Source organism: Urocampus carinirostris, chromosome 20 (assembly GCF_059441175.1).
Source record: "Urocampus carinirostris isolate Australia breed hairy pipefish chromosome 20, RoL_Ucar_1.0, whole genome shotgun sequence".
NCBI classification, from domain to species: domain Eukaryota; kingdom Metazoa; phylum Chordata; class Actinopteri; order Syngnathiformes; family Syngnathidae; genus Urocampus; species Urocampus carinirostris.
In genome coordinates, this window is record NC_142368.1 from 20,253,490 (window position 1) to 20,266,672 (window position 13,183).

Consider the following 13,183-nt stretch of genomic DNA (forward strand, 5'->3'; position numbering starts at 1 on the left):
GTAAGAAACAAGATAGTTCCCTCCACATCTTTGGACACACGCAAGTGAGGAAGAAAGACGAGGGACACAATCGAACTGTGTCTCATTAACGTCATATTGTTAAAAACTGCAACAAAAAGGCAAGAGACGCCCAAACCGTGCCTTATTAACGCCTTCTAGTGATAGTTAGAACAACTGCAACATGAATCGCATTTTAACAAAGAGTCAAGTAGGGAAGAGATGGTTCCCTTTGCATCTTTGAACAGTCACGGGAGAAGATTAAAGATGACGGGCAGAACTCAATTTGGAGGCGACTGGACATTGAACTACAAAAAAAAATGTTTTTCTAAATATTTACTATTGTTTATGTTATTTAGTTTAGTTTTAGTTGTAAATATCTGCAACTTTTTCCAAGCATTTGTGTCATCACGAGTGACGAAGAGAAACATACACGAAACAAGATGGTTCCCTTCGTTTCTAGCTGGACGGTCACTGAACAAGGCAAACAAGCACCTCAACTTGGTCTCATTGACGTCCTTTACCGGTAGCTAGAAGAATTGCAACAGAAATCGCAAGGTAACAACTAACAAAGATAAAGAATAAGAAACAAGAAGATTCCCTCAACGTTACTGGACCTTCGCATTCAAACTTGTGCTTTTCAAACAAAAAAAGATTTAAATCATGAAAAAATAGGTTGGAAATGTATTCTCTGCTGATGTATTATTATCTAGGTCATTTTTGTATACGTACGCCATTTCGAACAGAAGGCACTGTTGTCTTTTTTTTATATAGTTTTGTGATATTTTGGTTGTACTGCGTGGAACTGTAGATAAATGAATGTTTGTGCCAAGCAAAAAAAGTTACTCCTTTATTTTGTTTTCAGACAAAAACGCGAATTTCCTATTTATCTATAACATTTTTCCTCAGTATCACAATTTGACCAGCAAAGGGCATTGTTCTCAAAGTTTACTATGACCGCGACTTTGAATCTGCATAAAACTTAGAGGGCAATATTAAAGAAGACAGTTGTTTGTATTGTTTTGTATGAGTTGTTTTATACAAAGTGTCTTTTTTAAATTATGGCGCCATAATTGCAGGAAATTATCCGCCATTTGTTTTGGCCATTACCAGTGTTTGACCAGAAGAGGTCAGTGTTTACCATTACAGCGACTTCAGGTAAATCTGCGTAAAACTTTTAGGGCAAACATAAGCATTGTGATTATAATATGAATCTAATGTATGTTTACATTTTATTTTATGCAAATACAGTGACTTAGGGAAATTATTTGACTGTTAATTGAGATGCTAATAACACTGTTTGACCAGCACTCTTAACCTAGTTTACTATCCCGTTGACTTCAAGTACATCCTTGTAATTCGGTAAAACGGTAATGTTCATCGTGATAATTACATTAATACTAGTCCATTTAAAAAAAATGTAAATAAGGTGATTAATGAAAAGTATTTCATCTAGAACATGTCCGTTATTTCTTTGTTAAAAGGCAGCAGGTTAAAAATAGGGTGCGTCGTCCTCAAGGTCCGAGCGGGTGCAGTTATATAATTATCTCTGCTGGGGAAGGGGGTGTGAGGTGGTGGGGGGCTCTTGCAAGCTTTTGTCTTAAAAAAAATCTCGCGATATCATCAATGACAGGTAAGGAAATAAGGGGGAGGCGTTCAAGAAACGGGAGGAGGGGAAACGGCTTTGCAGAGGGTGACTAAGAGAAAACGGTGAGAATAGAGAATAAATGGGGAGGGGGGATTTTGCAGGTCGAATGGAGACTGCCGTATCGTGACGCAGTATGTCTGCTTGGGCGTGGCCTTGCAAACACACAATCATGCACGCAGAGTAGAGCATCAATTCCCCCGCCGTGCACCCCACTCCCTTCCATGCACAGTGGCGGTTCTGCACTAAATGACTCCCAGGGTGAGACCCCCACCTAAGCACCCACCCCCAACCATCCTTCCCCACCCAAAATTGCCAAGAAACATTGAACACGAATTGAGGTACCTATATTTTTCAATGCTTAAATAACAAATACACTCAGGAGGTAGCGAACTCGTCTTGGGAACCGAGAGGTCGCTGGTTCGATTTCTGGCGGCTCCTCCAATGAAGTGTCCTTGGGCAAGGCACGGAACCCCTTATGCCCCTTATGCAGGTAGGCGCCTTGTATGGCTGGGAAGTGTGAAGCACATTGTAAAGTGCTTTGGGAGGTCTTCGGTGACCTGGAAATCACTAGATAAATGCAGTCCAATTACTATATACTGTATTTTCACGACCATAAGTCTCATATGTTCTTCAGTGCGCCCTGTGGCTCATGCAGTGGCGGTTCTGCACTAAATTACTCCCTGGGGGAGATCCCCACCCCAAAAAGACAAATACTTAACATGTCTGAAAGAGGTTGATATATTTTTCAATTACACAAATGCTTAAATATAAAAATTAGAAACACAATCTACATAAAATGGCAAATAGCTATTTAAAAATGCTTAAATTGTCATGAACCAGAACAGGACCCAAAGGCGTGACGTTTCTCACACAAGCCTTTTATTTTACAGGAAATGGGGCGTCATGCATGTTAGGCAGCAGTCTGCCGTGAAATGGTAGGAAGGGAGAGGCCGACGAGATCGATACCAATTGCCCGAGTAGATATCAGACAGATGGGGTCGATACCGGACAGGACAGGACAGACAGGATTGATAATGAAACAGGATGTTGAAATTAAACAGGACAAACTAGACGGGAACGAAAACTGGAGAGAATAATAAAAAAGACAAAAATAGACGGGAACGAAACTGGAAATCGATATTAAACTGGACAAAACTAAACGGGAATAATACCGGACAGGAAATGCCAACAGGAAACAGGACCGAGTCAAAACCCACATCTTGCGAGGCAGAGGTTCATTGATTGACTGACAAAGGAAGAATGAGAGCACTGAGCTTAAATAGACGGAAAGACAATCTGTCAGTGAGCCGCAGCTGCCGCCACACGGGCGGGGCCAATTGGGCGCCATAGCAACCGTTACATAAATAATAAATACAAATACAGCGGAACCTCGGTTTTCGAACGCCTCTCAGATCGAACAAACCGATTCTCGACCAAAAATTTCGAGAAATTCTTGCTTCGCTTTTCGTTCAAAAAATCGGATTTCGAACGCCGGTACGCTAGGGGCGATGCTGAGCGGCGTATGGGGGTAGATTGCCCCCACCCCTCGTAAAGAACTGTTGTCACGGCAACGCGCACTCCTTTTCTGTTTTTGTTTTTCAAAAGCGGTGAAGGGAGTGTTTTAACCCCTAATTATGCCTCGGAAGAAGCTTGGTGCAAGCAGCAAAGTTGCTACAGGTGAAAAAAGAGGAGTAGTGCGTACAACTATTGCATTTAAGAAATAAATAATAGCAAAATATGAAGAAGGTCTGCGAGTTTCCCTTCTTTCAGGAATACAGCATGGCTTCTGCCGGCCGGTAAGAAATCCTATTCATAATTCTTTTCTTTATCCTTTAACCGCTCACCACTTGTTGTGGAGACCCGGGTGCTAAATGACGCGTAAACGACCTGCTTTTTTTTATTTTTACACGTTCATGTTAGTAACGCGAACGTACGATTAGCCTGGGTTAGCTTTACGTTAAATATTCAAGATAAACATTCAGGGTGTTGGAACAGATTAAAACAATTTTATATTACTTTGATTGGGAAAAAACGGCTTCGGTGATCGTACAAATCGGTTTTCGTATAAAGAAATGGAACGGATTATGGTCGAGAACCGAGGTTCCACTGTACACTGTATACATAAATATGGCAAATCCTTATCAAAAATGTCAAGAGAACTAAGAAAGACTTGTATTCTTATGCAGCAAATCACACACATTTGAAAACACTAAATATAATGTAGTTTTATAATGAAAAGAAAACTAAACTCAATAGGTAGAGCGCCCGTCTTGGGATCAAGGGGTCGCAGGATCAATTCCCGGTTTCTCCCACAGCACAATAACTTTGCTAGGTACGCTATGACATAAGAATCCATGAGCACTTCCGCTAACAATGCATGACGTCATGCATCCTCATTCGCGCAGGCAGGATGTGATGCCAATCAAAAGAGAGACCCTTGAAAGTCACAGAGTACGCATAGAAGTTGAATTTAGTTGTAAATGTGAACTATCTCACAAAAAACGGATTTCACCAAAAATCTTCAGCCAAGACTTGAACCTGTGACCTCCTAGTCGTGGGGGCAGGCGCCTAACCCTAAGGCCACTGAGCTGGTTTCTGACTGCTGTTTTACATTAAACCAGAGATGGTTTTAGGCACAGGCAAGGCGTGTCCATGGGCAAGACACTGAATCCCTAATGCCCCCAATAGCAGGTAGTTGCCTTGCATGGCCGACGCCGCTATCGGTGTGTGAGTGTGTGTGTGTGAATGGGTAAGTGTGAAGCACATTGTAAATGCCAACCCAGGCTGCCCGCCTCGCCTGTGCCTAAAACCATCTCTGGTTTAATGTAAAACAGCATTCAGAAACCAGCTCAGTGGCCTTAGGCGCCTGCCCCCACGACTAGGAGGTCACAGGTTTAAGCCTTGGCCGAGTCAAGACCTAGAAGATTTTCTGTAAAATCCGATATTTTTGTGAGATAGTTCACTTTTCCAACTAAATGCAACTTCTATGCGTTTTCTGTGACGTTTAAGGGTCCCTCGTTTGATTGGCATCACATCCCGCCTGCGCGGATGAGGAAGCGTGACGTCACACGCAATGCATTGTTTGCGGAAGAGCTCATGGATGCTTACGTCTAGCAAAGTTATTGTGCTACGGGAGGCGGAACAGAGATGCCCACCACAAATGAATTAAATCTGAGAACTCACATTCCCTTTACTGAATGCTCTACTTGTTTTCATCCACAAAGGTGAGTTGATTTCTACGCTACACGGAAGAACGTGGAAACCAAGCAGCCACGGGAGAATTGAAAATTGATGAATCGAAGGTTCGCAAGTGGTGGGAACAGAAAAACAAACTCATTATTTGTCCGTTTTACTTTTTAATTAATACTTAAATAAGCAGGGGCGTCAAAGCTGCAACAAAGGGGCAACCTTTTGACAAAAAGCAAAGTGATAGGTTGTCATATTATACAAAACCACTTGGCGGCGCACGTTTTTATGGTCGTTTCTATTTTATTTTTTGAAGTTCTCGTGCCGCCCACCAAGCATCATGGTAAAAACCTCAACTATTCATGCGTCACGTGACTTGACTGATTCGGATGTGGCGTCGAGTTGAAGCATCCAGAGCGCATCTTCTGTGCTCGTTTTTTTCTCCCTTTCCTTTGCCTCCCCCTTTTTATTCTTCCACTTTCCCGAAAATCGGTGTGTGTTGCTGCTGAAAGCACTGCAGTCTCGCGGCGCTCGTCCTCTGCTGCTTACTCAGCATTCCTTCCCAGTAGCACTGGCTGGATCTTTTGCACAAAGCAAAAACGCTTTTTGCACGACTAATCTACCGATTATATTTATTTTTGACAATTTTTAAGTGTGTCTTTTCGAGCAGGCAGTTTACTTGGGTTCTAGTACAAAATACAGTACGGCTTGGACTCGACAGAGCCCGATCTTACTTGTGGTGCAGGCGAACTTCTTGCTTCTGTCACGACCAGAACAGAAGTAGGACCCAGATGCGTAACGTTAATCACAAGTTTATTGAGGTATAGAGGAAACGCAGCGCCCGCGATCCGGTGCTCGTTAGACACGGGAAGCAGGTCACTCACAGTCAGAACATGTTCTGAATGCGAAAGTAGATCTTCCGGAGCGGGAAATCGTAGTGTAGTAGACGGAAAAACAGGTCGTTAGCCGGGACGGGAGAGCAAAACGTGGTCGGGGTTGAAAAACGGGTCGTAGCTGGAGACAAACGGGGAAATCGGGAACGGACGGGTGAAAAACGGGACAGACGGACGTCAGAGTCAAAAAATGCTTGCCTTGTGGAAACGGAGGTTTGCTGACGGACTGAAAACGGGCGAGTGAAAGAACGGAGCTTAAGTAGGACGGGGAACCAATCAGGAAGCCAGCAGCAGCTGGTGCCAAACGAGTGGGCACAGGTGAATGTAATCAGTCATCATGCCAGCTTCATTAAAACGAGTATTGAAAATCATTGTAGGTATCAGTTCTTTGGAAGAGAGAAGACTGAACTGAGTGGAGTTTAGACTCAGCAAAGCCTGGTCTAACTTGTGGTGCAGACAATTTTCATATTTTGTAACAGAATTTGACAAATGACATGGAAAAACCTAATAATTGTAAAAATCAGTTCATTGAAAAACATACAAATGCTCGACTAAATAGAGCTTGGACTTGACAAAGCCTGGTCTAACTTGTGGCATAGGTGATCTTCATATTTCTTACTTCATTTTCAAAATGAATAGCCATTCTAATGAACACTGTGTCGCAGTCATACCCATGATCTAATTCCTTTCTCAAATGAGTAAATTATGCATCTGAACGTTTTTAGATTTATATGTTTTATAACTTTTTTCTTATTATTTTGCACTATTTTAAAGAAAAAACATTCCGTGGTTAAACCATTTTTTTATGACAAATATTTAACAAATTGCATTTGCCCCTTGTCTGTCATGAATCAGAAAAGGATCAGGATCCAAACGCGTGACGTTTCTCACACAAGCCTTTTATTTTATGGAAAATGGGGAGTCATGCACGTTAGGCAGCAGTCCGGCGTGAAATGATAGGAAGCCAGAGGCCGACGAGATCGATACCAATTTCCCGAGTAGATATCGGACAGATTGGGTCGATACCGGACAGGACCGGACAGACAGGATTGATAATGAAACAGGATATTGGCAAACTAGACGGGAACGAAAACTGGAGAGAATGATAAACAGGACAAAAATAGACTGGAACGAAACTGGAAACCGTTATTAAACAGGACGAAAATAAATGGGAACAATACCGGACAGGAAATAGCAACAGGAAACAGGACGGAGTCAATTGGGCGCCATGGCAACTGTGACATTGTCAAATTCTCAAGTTTTGCTGCCCTGTATGTATAACAAATATGAATCTAGCACAAAAAAATAATGTGAAACATTTCCGATCATGCAAGAATATTCTTTTGAAGGTAATAGCCGTCATTGGCAACGGACGGGTTAAGCGTGGCGGAAGATTCCGAGGCGGAATGCAGACCAAACATGGGCACAGGTGACGTGGGAGAGGATCCCCAGTTTCCATAGCAACAGGCAGGTGCAAGACATCGAAGAGGGGGAGCGGCCGGGGGCAGGGGGATGGCCGAGGGTGTCGTTTGGCTTCCATCAGCGAGGTGAGAACATTGACATGCGAGTCGCGGAGTTCCGAACAAAAGTGCGGGGGGGTGGGGGTGTTTCCGCCGTGTGGAATGCAATCTCATGAATATAATATCACATTGGTGATTAAGAAAAATGATTTCATAAATAAGAGAGGCGGGGGGGTGAATGTGCGACCTGAAAATGTGTAAAAGTGTGTCAGGTAAGTCTAAGGATGTGTTCTTTGATGAACAAAATAGAACAGCACCCAAAATGTGATATATAATGTCTGGTTTCCCTCACCAACATGTTACACTCATGTTCCACTAGGGGCAGAAATGAACCCATTACAACAAAAGTTATATGACAAAAAGGGGGACATAAGTTCGAGACCTCAAAGGTTTGTCAGGAAAGCCCAAGAAGGGTTTTCTTTATACAGAATATGATAAGAAAATGTCCTGCCCAATATAACACACTAATGCAGGCATGTTGTAAGTCCGGCCTAGGGCCAGTTACAGCCCATTATCAAGTTTTTACTGGCCCACGGCCAGGGCCACCAGTGATGTTGACTGCAGTATGAAATAAATTTGTACCCGCCAGATGATGGCGGTAGCCCTTTGGCTGCCTTGCCATGGCTTTCTGTGAGAATTTTAACCCACCCTATTTTTGACATGAAAAAAAGGAAAGTTGACTGTGAGGGCCGCCACTTAATGGACAGGTGGAAATGGGAATATTTTTTCCCAAAATCCGAAACAACTGAGCCAGCCTCATTTGCCAAGAGACTGTGTCTGTTTTCAAAGAATATACTGTCATATCAAAAGGCGCTGTGAAAAGGAAAAGCAACTGGAAGCTGTTTTAACGGCACAGTCACACTTTTTCATGAGGCCCCAGCGAGTCAAATGAAAATCCTGCAAAGGAGAGCTACGAGGTCATGGGCTGATTGAAGTTTTAAAAGACTGCTCAAATGATCCTAGGCTGATGTTACCAAATCTGGCCCGCTTTGTGAAAAATTTGGACACCCCTGCAATAATGTGTCTAGTGGCAGGAAATGAACGCAATACAACAAAAGTCGTTTGATAAAAGGGGAATGCGAGTTTAAGGCCTCAAAAGTGATGAAGGGAAGCCAATGATTGTGTTTTTTTGATGCAGGAGATGGACTGGAGAAAAATTGAGAGGAAAAATGTCCTCTCCAACATGACATAATCATGCATCCAGTGGCAGAAAATGAAACCAACACAAAGCAAATAATTGTATTAAAAGGGGTGGTGGTAGGGCGGGGGGATTAGAGCCTTTAGGGAACTTAAAGACTTGATCTTTGAAGCAGGAGATGGAGCAGGACCAAAGAAAATGTGATAAGAGTGATGTCCTGTCCAACATGACATACTCATGCATCTAGTGGCAGGAAATTAACACAACAAAAGTCCTTTAATCAAAGAGGGGCGTGAGTGTGAGACCAGATTCTGTCTGCAGGGAAGCCCAAGGATGTGATCTTTGACGTTATAGATTAGGAGACTCAAACTCAAATTGAGTTTTCAACGAGAAAATTTCTGATTTAAAAAAAAAAAAACAAGATCTAAAAATAAAAAATTAAAAAAGAATTTGTGAAAATAAATCAATCCGTAATAAATTAATCCATAATTTACATGGGCTAAACTTTCATCAAAGGGACAGTGTGTATTTTTGACCACTAGATGTCGCTGTATTGTGCCGTGCAACCATAAAATGAGTGCTAAAAAGACAGAAGACAAACTGCAGAGACTTAAAGTGACCAACTCACAACATTTTTCTGTTTTTGCTCAGCATTTTGCAAAAAATAGGAAAAAAGAAAAGGGGAAAAAAAGGAAACGAAAAAGATGAACAGGGGAAAAAGAAATAAAGAAAAAGATGGGGAAAACTGAAAAAGACAAAGAAAGAGGAAAAAGGAAAAGAAAGGTTGGAAAAAAAAGAGAGAAAAAAGTTTTTAAAAAGTTAGGGAAAAACAAGGGAAAAACAAATGTACCTGTAGGAGCAAGATGGCTGAATTATAATTATAATTATGTTTTTTTCCACCAGGAAGCGCTTAATAGTACACACTGTCCCCTTAGACTTTCATATTAAGGCTAAGGCCTGAAACAATCAGCCCGCGGGTCGCAATAGGCCCCAAGGCTGTAAATTTGAGACCCCTGAAATAGAACAGGACTGAAAATGGGATCAGAATAATGTCCTGTTTCCCTCACCAACATGACACACTCATGCATCAAGTGGCAGACGATGAACACCGTAGAGGAACTACACTGCCAGAAATCCATTATCCCCCAATCGTTTCGTACCACCGACTCATCAACACCTCAAAAGCCCCAAAATTCGTTCACAAGACTCTTCCGTTTTCCTAAAGTGGACACAAGAGTACGCACACCAGGGCCTAAGGACAGACATTGCATCCATTCACAGGAAGTGACTGGACTCTCCAGCTGTATAACAAATATTTGAAACCCCAAAAGATTCAGGATTTGAACATGAGTATCTGTCAGGCGGGACGGAAGGAAAACTGAGATCACTTGCACTCGTTTCTTGGTTTTTATTGGAAGGAAGGAATGACAAGACGTGAATCTTCGATCCCTTGTTTGACGGATTGTCAAAACTTGACAGGCGGGTGAAGGCTTGGCGGGAATGGTCGCGGACAGGCGTAGTCGTCGTGTTGTTGGTTGGGGCTGGAGAAGAAGGGCGTCGTTGTGTTCGGAAGAGAGATCAGGAGTCAGGCGGGCAGGGCAGGTCGTAGGCTAATTCGGAAACGGGTCGGCAACGGAGATCAGGTAGAAAAACAGGAGGCAGGCAAAGAGTCGGACGTACGGGCTTTCTGAGCAGATGGCAACAGATCGCATAGTACAATCGGACAAAGTGTTACCGGAAGCTGGGGATTTAAATGTACAGGGTGCGCCAATCAGCTGTCCTGGCTGTTGGCGCCAAATCCTGAACACAGGTGTTCCCAATCCGGGTGATTGTGACAGTATCATGTTTCATGCCAGAGAGTTATTTCATTGCGTGTCCGAATGAAATTTATGAAATCATTCCTAATCATTTCAAATGAGTCGTCAAGCTTAAAACCGGGCTGCAGGCTCTGATTGGCTCCCTGTCCCTATTCAAACCCACTGCGAACCTCTGTTTATACAAGGCAAGCCTTTTTTTTCTACCCTGACTCCTGCCTGTCCTGTTTTTGCTCCCGTTGCTCCCGCTTTTTTGATCCCGACCACGTCTGCTCTCCCGTCCTGGCTTACGAATCATTTCCGACCACGCTTTGCTCTCCCAGTCCCGGCTACCGGCCAATTTTCCCGTCCCTGACACCGCCATCTCCCGCTACGGAAGATCCACTTCCATATTCGGATCAAAATCCAAGTGCTTCCCGCGTCCAGCGAACACCGGGTCGTGGGCGCAGCCCCTCCTCTTTCTTTCAAAAAAATTTGTGGTAAACGTTACGCAATTGGGTCTACCCTTTGCTCTGGACGTGACATTGATAAGTACTTTCATTCCTGCTGTATAATTTCTCCACATGCCCCTCGATGACACCGCGAGTTCTTGTATCTTCAATGTCTTTTGTTCTTTTTTTGGTATTTAATTTTCCTTCCCATGTAAATAAATCGTAGTTTGTTAAAATCAAACCAAGTTGCATCATTTATTTGGGTGCCTGTATATTTTTCTTCTGGACTCACCAAATGTTATCAATATCAATAAATAAATGAATATAATCTAAAGTCATGCTTATTTATATAACCCCTAGTTTGGCAGGAATTCCAAAACTTGAAAAAAAATTTCAATGGCCACACTAAATTAGGTAGCAGAAACAAGAAAACAGATGTGTAAGACAATTACCGACAGGGGTCTTACGGGTTCTTGAAATCCATGCTTGAAATAGTTGCCGCGTTTCTCAACGAGTCTGCTCGAAAATGACGTCAACACTGCATGTCTTCGGGTTAGTCTGCCAATCCAATCGGCAGGAGAGAGAACTCCCCTCCCCCCCCGGCAAGTGGCAAGAAATTTTTGGAATGCGTTTGTGCGTGACTAAGACGAGATCTTTGGGGAGCAAAAGAGCGAGGCGGGATTCGAGCGCTGAGTCACGGCGATTCCCCTCCTCCCACCTTGCCACCGTGCCCCCCCCCTACATCCACTCGTCTCCGTTTTTTCTCCTTTTATTTCCATGTCTTGTTTTTTTTAGAGGGGTTGTATTTTTATTAAGGGTAACCTCTAAGTGGTGTGAAAATACTTCTTCTGGGTGTCAAATATGCGGTCCGTGCGCTGGGTCAGGCCCGCCAAAGGATTGAATCCGGCCCTTGAGATGCCGCCAAGAGAAGCGCAAGAGAAAAATGAGCAGCAGTTTTAATTATGTCCACTTGATGTCGCCAAAGCCACTCACTCGCTAACTTATTTGCTCACTCACTTTCTTTCTTTTTATTGGTCCGGCCCACTTGAGAGTGTTTTTCTAGCATGTGGCCACCGAGTTAAAATATGTTCGATACTCCTGGTCTATCGTGTCCCTGTCCCTTTCTTTCTTTCTCTTTTTCTCTTTCCCTCTCTTTCTTTGTTCATTTCTATCCGTCTGTCTGGCTGTCTTTCTTTGTTTTTCTTCATTCTCTCTCTCTGTCTCTTTCACTCTTTTTTTCTCTCTACATATTTAACTTTTTTTGTTGTTGTCTCTTTTCCTCTCTCCTTTTCTCTCTTTTTTTCTCTTTTTGAATGCTGACAGGTCTAACTTTTAGCACTTAACGGCCACTTAACTTCAGCAGCTTAACCCTGCATGTGATGGTCACCTGGTCCTGTAATTTAGACTCTTCTCCCCCCTTCTTCCACTGTCTCCTTCTCTAGCCACTCATGTCACAAGCTATGGCTCACAGCTAGCTGCGCTTGTCAGCTTTTCCTGCTTCGTCCTTCAGTGTCACTCAATTGGCTGAGCTGAGCCCTGCATTTATTTAATGGTGGCAAAGTCCCGTGATTCAGGCATCTAATATTTTTTTCTCACTGTTTCCTTCTCTAGCCTCTCATGTAAGATACTTGAAGCTTACTAGTACAAACTGTTCACCACACCTACTTAGGGTGGTGTGTTGGGCAAGTACAGCCTAGCTGCGCCCAGGCCATTTTCTTGCGGTCGGGGTTTACTCCCTCACATGAAATATATGGTACTGGTTTCAATAATGAGCAGGATGTAGAAGGAGAAGGCTCCTGAACTGATACAGCAATTTTATCATGTGGTCACCATTTCTGTCGATTTAAAGCATCCTCCTGCTCTTCAGAAATGACTGGCAGCTGCCCTAGGAGGTGCTAAAAATACACACTGTCCCTTCAATATGGGACATATAACCAGTAGTAGGGGTCTTCAATGTGGTGCCCATCTGGTGACACTATGCCTTTAAAGGGACAGTGTTTAATATCTATTGCCTCCTGGTGGTACCAAAAAAACTAATTCAGGTAAAAAACACATTGATTTGAATAACAGTAAAAAAATATTTGTTCTATCATACCAATGTTAATTTTTATAAATATTTATAAGTCGAGAAATTTGTATTTTCTTTACATAGCGCAATCTATACCTAGCAGTCGCCGTCACGTTTGTCTGGCATCTTGTTGATATGCTCTTTTCAATCGCATTAGACGATAGAATGCCATCTAGTGGTCAAATATTACCCAGTGGACCTTCAACAGAGTACATTTTTTAGGGGGGGGACAAACTTTTAACAGAGACACAATTATACAAAAATCAATACGTCAACAGGGAAAAGCAATCGATTATCGATAATTTACGAGTCAATAAAGAGATTAGACAAAATATCTCATTGGTCAAGGTGTACCTATTCAAGTGTCTTGTTCAAGAACCGCACCTACGTCGGCACTCTTTTTGCAAAATAAATAAATATATAATTTACAAAATAACCCCCCCCCCATCTCACATTTCTGACGTCACAACCTCCGCCATCTTTGCTCG